The sequence below is a fragment of the Chenopodium quinoa genome, unplaced genomic scaffold (assembly GCF_001683475.1).
Source record: "Chenopodium quinoa cultivar QQ74 unplaced genomic scaffold, ASM168347v1, whole genome shotgun sequence".
NCBI classification, from domain to species: Eukaryota; Viridiplantae; Streptophyta; class Magnoliopsida; order Caryophyllales; family Amaranthaceae; genus Chenopodium; species Chenopodium quinoa.
The window spans coordinates 6,936,836-6,945,262 of NW_018743920.1; positions in this window are offsets into that span (position 1 = coordinate 6,936,836).

An 8,427-nucleotide genomic window follows, 5' to 3' on the forward strand; every position below is an offset into this window, starting at 1 on the left:
ACTAAGCATAACAAATTTTTCAAAAGGTCAATCGGATTTTCATTAAACCTTTATGGGATTAAAATGAGAATCAAAATGAGAACTTGTTGGATGGAATAAAGTAATAGAGTACATCATATACAAACATTTACAAAAATCGGGTGTATAATAGTGTTTTGAATTTTTTTACTTAACTAAAAAGCCCCAAGACTCTTTTGCCTTAAGACTGCTTCTCACTGTGTCAGATGCTTTTCTTCTTTTTTTTCCTTGCTACAACCACCTCAATTTTTCTGAGCAAATTTATTGACGAAAAACATCATATTCATAAAATTATATACATGACAAAACAACTAAACAACTGGGAAAACTTATTAGGGAAAAATGAATAACCATTAGAAATCGCAAAACTAAAGTTTTAGTGTAATCCTTACCTCTTCCTGATCTAAATATTTGGGAAGACTCACAAAGTTAAATTGATTCTAAATAATTTTAGAAAAGGTAAAAAAAAAAAAAAAATTAATAGGATCGAACTTTTACAATTGTTTAGTTGAGTTAATTTATTTAATTTTTAAAGAAAAAACAAAGATATATTAATTAGCTAATAAGCACATAAATAGTGTTTTAACAGGGAGCAAAATATAACAAGATTAGCTAAACATGGAACACTAGGAAACAAAAGTCAAAGCACTACCAAATTCACATAAACAATTTTAATAAGTTGATGAAGCAAATTAAATACAAAGTACTAGAACTACGAAACAAATAAAGAGAGTAAAATAATTATTTCTACTTGTAATATGCTATGGAACCGGTTTCCTTTGGAATAATTGATCCATATCTCCAATTAACAATCACCCGAATTGTCAGCATCTCCCTTAATAGTTAATATAATCAACTCCATAACAATAATGGTCGGGTGTAAATTCCACCTTCCCTTTAGCAATGACAAGATTAGAGCAACTATCCCACAAATCAGCTTCAATTATGTTTCTTGATAGTGGAATCAAAGGATACCATCATTACTTTTGTGATATAATTAATCATAACCGGTTAAATTAATCTTCATCATTATTATTAGCATTAGATTACAACTGTTAGATAAAGATAATAATAGAAGCTGCTGATTATCCGAGCTACTCTGATGCTTGATATTATCCTTCAACAACTATTAGTTTGGTTGTTATCTTTGTGAATATTGCTTAGCTAGTTTCCTTAATCTTAGAGATAATTGTATCTTTTGTAATTATCTTATTTCCCTTGTAAACTCTATTTATATGCTGTACATTTCTCAGTAAATAATCAAGCAAATAAGTTACATAATTCTTCTTATCTTATATGGTATCAGATTCTTGATCTAACGGCCACCCAAACCCACGCCCACACCCTATTCTCGTTGCACTTCATGTCTTCCTCCACCTCCTACCAACTATCCAACCCCTCCAATCCAACGAAACCGTTCATTGTTGACAACATGCATAATGTACTCAAGCTCACCCCAACCAACTATCTCTCTTCAAAACTCCAAGTAGAAGCCTTGCTTGTTGGTTATGATGTATTTCATTTCTTTGATGGAAGTACACCATGCCCTCCTCCTACGATCACAACTGATGGCATTGATAACCCCAACCCAGACTATGCCTATTGGACTTGCCAAGACCGCCTTCTCTTAAGCTCCCTAATTGGTACTATTTCACCAAACTTAGTGCCCCTAATCTCTCAAGCAAAAACCTCAGCACAACTTTGGGAAAAACTACATCAAACTTATGCCCTGCCTTCCCGAGGCCACATAAAACAATTACGTGACAAGTTTCACCGTATAGTAAAAGGCCCATCCTCCATATCTGACTATATGCGCTCTCTTAAAGAGTGTGCTGACATCTTGTTGCCCTAGGAAAGCCCATTGACCATGAGGATTTCATAGATCGTGTCCTCGCTGGTCTTGATGATTCCTACAAATCAATCATTGACTCTGTGAATGGCCGAGACACGCCCATCTCCTTTGAAGAACTTCACGAGAAGCTCATCAACAAAGATCTATCTATTCTTCAAACTCAATCCACTACGGCTGCTGCCCTTCCTGCAACTGCCTTTGCCTCCTATACAAAGCCACACCACCACTCCTCCTCTAAGCCATCCCACAGCCTCCTCCCTACCCCCTCTAACACAACCAATCCTCGCCCTTTTCTTGGCAAATGCCAATGGTGTCGAGAAAGGGGTCATGTTGTAGCTCGCTGCCCTATCTTTACCCAACAATACCCTGCTGCATCCCCCCCTCCACCACGTAACTCTTCCACGCATCAATCTCCACGTCTTGCCTCCAAACCGCAAGCCAATATCACCCACCTCTCATCTCCTTCTACACCCTCCCCCTCGTGGATTCTTAATAGTGGTGCCTCTCATCATGTCACTAACGACCTCACTAATCTCTCCCTTCATGCAACTTATGATGGTACCAATGAATTAGTTATTGGGGATGGTAAGGGACTTCACATTTCTCATATAGGCTCTTGTACTATCTCTAATCTCACGCTAAAAAATGCCCTTGTTGTTCCATCTATAACGAAAAATATAATCTCTATTTCTCAGCTTTGTCATGATAACAATATATCTATTTCTTTTCAATCTAACTCTTTTTTCTTGAAGGACCCTTCAACAGAGAAAGTGTTATTTCGCGGGACAACTAATCGGGGCATCTATGAGTTCTCTATTTCCACTCCATCAGTCTACACAAGCACATCATCTTCAATGGACTGACAGCATCGTCTAGGTCATCTATCTAGGGCTATTTTTCAGCATATTATTTCACAAAATAAAATCAATGTTTCTCCTATTTCTATTTTATATTGTAATTCGTGTGCTTGTAATAAAAGTCACAAACTTCCTTTCGTTACTTCTTCAATCAAATCTTTTGCTCCTCTTGAATATGTCTACACTGATCTGTGGACTTCTCCTGTTTATTCTCATGACAACTACAAATACTATTTAATCTTTGTTGATCATTACTCCAAATATATTTGGCTATACAACCTAAAACAAAAGTCAGACTCTAAGTCTATTTTCATTCGATACAAAGCACTTGTCGAAAAATATTTCCAACTGCCACTCAAAACTCTCTACTCGGATAATGGGGGAGAGTACCTTACCCTTCAACATCATCTCACTATTGATGGTGTCTCTCATCTCACCTCTCCTCCGCACACCCCTGAACATAATGGTCTATCAGAACATCGCCACCGGCACATAGTTGAAACCTTCCTTTCTCTTCTCTCCCATGCTAATATGCCTCTTGAATTCTGGTCTAATGCTGCCTCTACAACCGCATACCTAATTAACCGAATGCCCACACCTACTCTAAACAACGTATCCCCCTATTTCAAACTCGTTGGTTCCAACCCAAATTACAACAAACTTCGCAGTTTTGGATGCTTATGTTATCCTTGGCTTAAACCCTATACAACCCACAAACTTGACCCAAAATCAAAGCCATGTGTATTTCATCGGCTACTCTCCTTCTCAAAGCGCATACTACTGTCTTGATCCAACAACCATGCGCATCTACACATCAAGGCACGTTCAATTTCATGAGTGCACTTTCCCATATGCCTCATTAACAAGCAAACCATGCACCTCCACAAGTGCTCTTCTTGATCAATGGGCTCCCTTGGTCATACACTCCTTACCCACACCTACTGTCTCGCCACACACCCCTATTTCCTCATCATCTCCTAACACAGTCCACACCTCTTCCCCTGCCTCTTGCCCCTCCCCTCCATCACCCCTTACTCCCCCTTGTTGCCCTAACTCCCTGTCATCCTCCCCGCAACCTGCACACAGCTCTCCCCAAATCATCACTCGCCTACAACATGGTATACGTAAACCCATCAACAAACTCAATCTTAATGTTGAAGCCCATGAAACTACCCTACCCAAAAACATCATCCAAGCCTTAAAAAGCACGGTGTGGAGGAAAGTTATGGAAGCTGAAATCCAAGCCCTTCAACACAACAATACATGGTCTCTTGTTCCTCCCTCTTCTTCCCAAAATGTTGTGGTATGCAAATGGGTTTTTAGAATTAAACGTAACAAAAATGGTGACATTACACAATACAAGGCTCGCCTTGTAGCTCGTGGATTCACCCAACGCGTAGGCATTGACTATGGGGAAACATTTAGTCCCGTGATTAAGCCTACCACAGTTAGACTAGTTCTCTCTCTTGCAGTCACAAACAGTTGGCCTTTACGTCAATTAGACATCAACAATGCCTTCCTCCAAGGCATACTCACCGATGATGTTTTCACCATCCAATTAACCTCCTGGGTTTGTCAACCCTCAATATCCCACCCATGTTTGCAAATTGAACAAAGCTCTATACGGTTTAAAACAAGCCCCTAGGGCTTGGTACACTGAGCTTCGACATCATATCCTCCAACTTGGCTTCCGCAACACCATTTCTGATCCCTCTCTCTTCACTTTATTTGCAAACAACACCACTGTGTATCTTCTAGTCTATGTTGATGATATAATCATCACATCAAATATGCCCGACTACCTGGAGACATTCATCACTCAACTCTCAAACCGGTTCTCACTTAAGGATCTTGGTACATACTCCTATTTTTTAGGGGTTAAGGTTATACCTCATGACCGTGGTCTATTTTTGAGCAAACAACGCTATATCAATGACATCCTATGTCGAGCCCATATGGATGAAGCAAAAATTTCACGCCCACACCTCTTGCTGTCAATCCCCCATAAACAAACACAAGCACTCCTCTATCTGATCCTTCACAATATCAAGCCCTCATAGGGACCCTGCAATACTTAAGTCTCACTTGCCCAGACGTTGCTTTTGCTGTGAACAAACTAGCACAATATATGCAGCAACCCACTGACTTCCATATGCAGTCACTACACAGACTCCTACGGTATCTCAAAGGCACTTCTGCTATGGGCCTCACCATCCATAAGTCCTCTCCTATGTCGCTTCACGCATACTCTGATGCTGATTGGCAAGGGACACAAACAACTTCATCTCAACAACTGCCTATATAGTATACATCGGCAGAAATGCTATCTCCTGGTCATCTCGAAAGCAAAAGACAAGGGCAAAGTCTTCCACAGAAGCCGAATACAGAGTTGTTGCTGCAGCCTCAACCGAGCTTCTATGGATACATAATTTGCTCCACGAATTGCACCATCCTCTGTCCACTTCTCTAGTCATCTACTGTGACAATGTTGGGGCAACTTACGTAAGTGTTAATCCTGTATTTCACTCACGAATGAAACACCTTGCCTTGGACTATCACTTTGTGAGAGAAAATGTTCAAGCTGGCAAACTACGGGTTGCCTACATTTCAACGAACGACCAGCTAGCGAATGCTCTTACAAAACCTCTGCCTAAGCTCACTTTTACTACACTGATAAGCAAAATCGGTCTGTCCTTACCATCACAGTTCGTTTTGAGGGGGCATGTTAGATAAAGATAATAATAGAAGCTGCTGATTATCCGAGCTACTCTGATGCTCGATATTATCCTTCAACAACTATTAGTTTGGTTGTTATCTTTGTGAATATTGCTTAGCTAGTTTCCTTAATCTTAGGGATAATTGTATCTTTTTTAATTATCTTATTTCCCTTGTAAACTCTATTTATATGCTGTACATTTCTCAGTAAATAATCAAGCAAATAAGTTACATAATTCTTCTTATCTTATAACAACAACCATGATGTTTAAGAACAGTGACTAATGAGACTTAATTTCTTATGTATACGTATGAAATAATTCTAACATTAATAATAAGATTTTTGTTTGAAGGAAAACAAATGATATATTACCTTCGTTTCATATTTTTTGCAATTTTGAGCATTATTTGTGAGATATAAAATATTCCAAAGTTGCAAAAAACATGAAACGGAGGTAGTAAATTGAGTTAAGATGGTATCCAACGACATTGCTATTTTTGATCTAAAATTATTCTTATTTATTTTTAAACGTCGTAGATCATAATTATCTGACCTATAAAACTTTGAATTCCTTGAGAAATGTATCACATTTCTCGATAAAGTTTCCCATGTAGTAGCATCTAAAACACCTTGTTTAAAACCTATGGTATCCAACGACATATCATGTGCAACAACTTGATAAAAGTCTGTGAACCTAAGCGGCTACGCAAACAGATGAGATCATGAAAGCCTAATTTTTTGCATTCTTATAGATTTTAAACAAGGTGTTTTAGATGCTACTACATAAGAAATTTAATCGAGAAATGTGATACATTTCTCAAGGAATTCAAAGTTTTATAGGTCAGATAATTATGATCTACGACGTTTATAAATAAATAAGAATAGTTTTAGATCAAAAATAGCAATGTTGTTGAGGGAAAATCCACAGGCTAAATCGCAGTGGAAGGAGATGATGAAGACTCAAAACCCTCAAAACTTTGTCGGGAAACGTAAGTTATTATTTACTTGTGTTTGTCTCTATTTTATGTATTAGTCTCATGCACTTCGTATATATTTTTACTATTTTATTTGCTTATTTCAATTTTGTTTTTATAAATGTGATGTAGGTGAGATAAAGAGGGGGATCAGAAGGAGACTGTCAATATCATTGGGGACTGGTTCATCAAGGGGAAAACAATCCCAAGAGAATTTGATGAAACTTAAGCAAGATTTAGAAGATCAAAAAATTCAAATTCAGGAAATGTTGGTTTCTTCGGGCGGTCTACCAGGTGATTGGTTCATACTATTTCGTACATACGTATTATGTGATTTTAAAAATATTTCTCATTTTTCCTGTAATTGTTTCATCATTTTTTTTATGTAAGATGTTTGGAACAACATATTTAGAGCTTTGAAGGAGCCTGAAGATTACATTTGTCAATTGATTATTGAAAATTCTGATTTTTTCGTAGCTTCACAAGATTTGTCTTACTGTTTTGATTGTTACGGTAAGTTTCTAATTTATAAACAATATAAATGTTACATTGTACTTTGTTTTAAAAAAATCATTAATGTAATTTTTTTTTATGACAAGGTTATAGTTACCATATCAATGATGCGATGGACATTTTGCGATCTTTCGTTGACGGTTGAATATGGAAAGTGGATTATGATTGCAAAAAAATTCTGATGTTCGTGTTTATGTGCAACTCGTAATGAGGTGGCCAATGAGGAGCAACTCTAGCTTTTGCTCCTTAGTTTAGTTCATGTATTTTTTTTCCTTAAAAAACAATTAATTTATTTGTTGGATAAGATGATTAGTGATTTGTTAGTGTAGAAGTTGGGTGAAAACTCTACTATTTTATGGGTCAAGATCATTTAGGTATTAAGAGATATGAATGGTTTGTTTGCTTTTAGAAATTTGTTGATTTATATCAGCATAATCTATTGCTCTGATGGAAATTACATTTACATGTCATAGAGAGTAGCAAAGCCAATCGAATCCAACTAGAGGGTTTGATTTGGTTGCCAAAACAACCTTTGATGGATGTTCACCATTCACCAAGCCAATTAAGCACCTTAGGTCAACTATATTTTATATTTTATTTTTATGAATGTTAACAAGATATGCTTGCATTTGATTTGATCCAAGACAAGAACCTATCCTTATACTAGTACTTCATGGATTAAAATTTACCAACACCTACATAGGTTAAACCTTTACATGATCCATCAAATTTCACAGCTGCTTAAGGGCAAAGGTTGTGGGCGATCAATCAGATACTTCTTGCTACATTAATGTATTTACAAAGCATACACAACTATCTCGATTTTCGCAAAGTTCTTGCTACTTTCATAACTTTAGATGCAAAGTGTCCTCCATTAATGTTCCAATCTAAATAAAACATAACAAGAAAACATCTACTTGACATCCATATTAATAATAGCTCAAACACAATTTAGTCTCAACTGTTTCTAGACTCAACACAACACTTGACATCATATCCATAATAATAACTAACATTGTCAAATCCACATATTGTCAACGCCAATCCACACACACCCATAAGCTATAGTTCTGGCCTTTAATTTTAACCACCTTAGAATGTATTTTATTACGTTTAGGCTTTACATAGTTATAACTTTCTATACCTCTTAGTGCCTCACCATACTCACCTTCAACATTTAATTCAACTTCAACAATGAAGGAAGCATCCACTGGCACAAAAACTTTACGTTTTGACAACGGTACTCCTCCACCACCACCACCTGCCACCACAAACTGTTTTTTCATAGGCCGTACCTCCACATACTCAGCCCTGTCCTTTTCAAAAATCATGCTTTGATAGTATTCCTTTTCATAGACTTTCTTGTATTTGTAGGTGCTATAACTACCCCATATCTTCCCATGAACTCGACAAACATCACTACTTTTCTCAGACAGCAAAGTAACCTTCAGATTAGCTGATACACCATGCTCAAAGATCGTATAATGAACAGCTGCA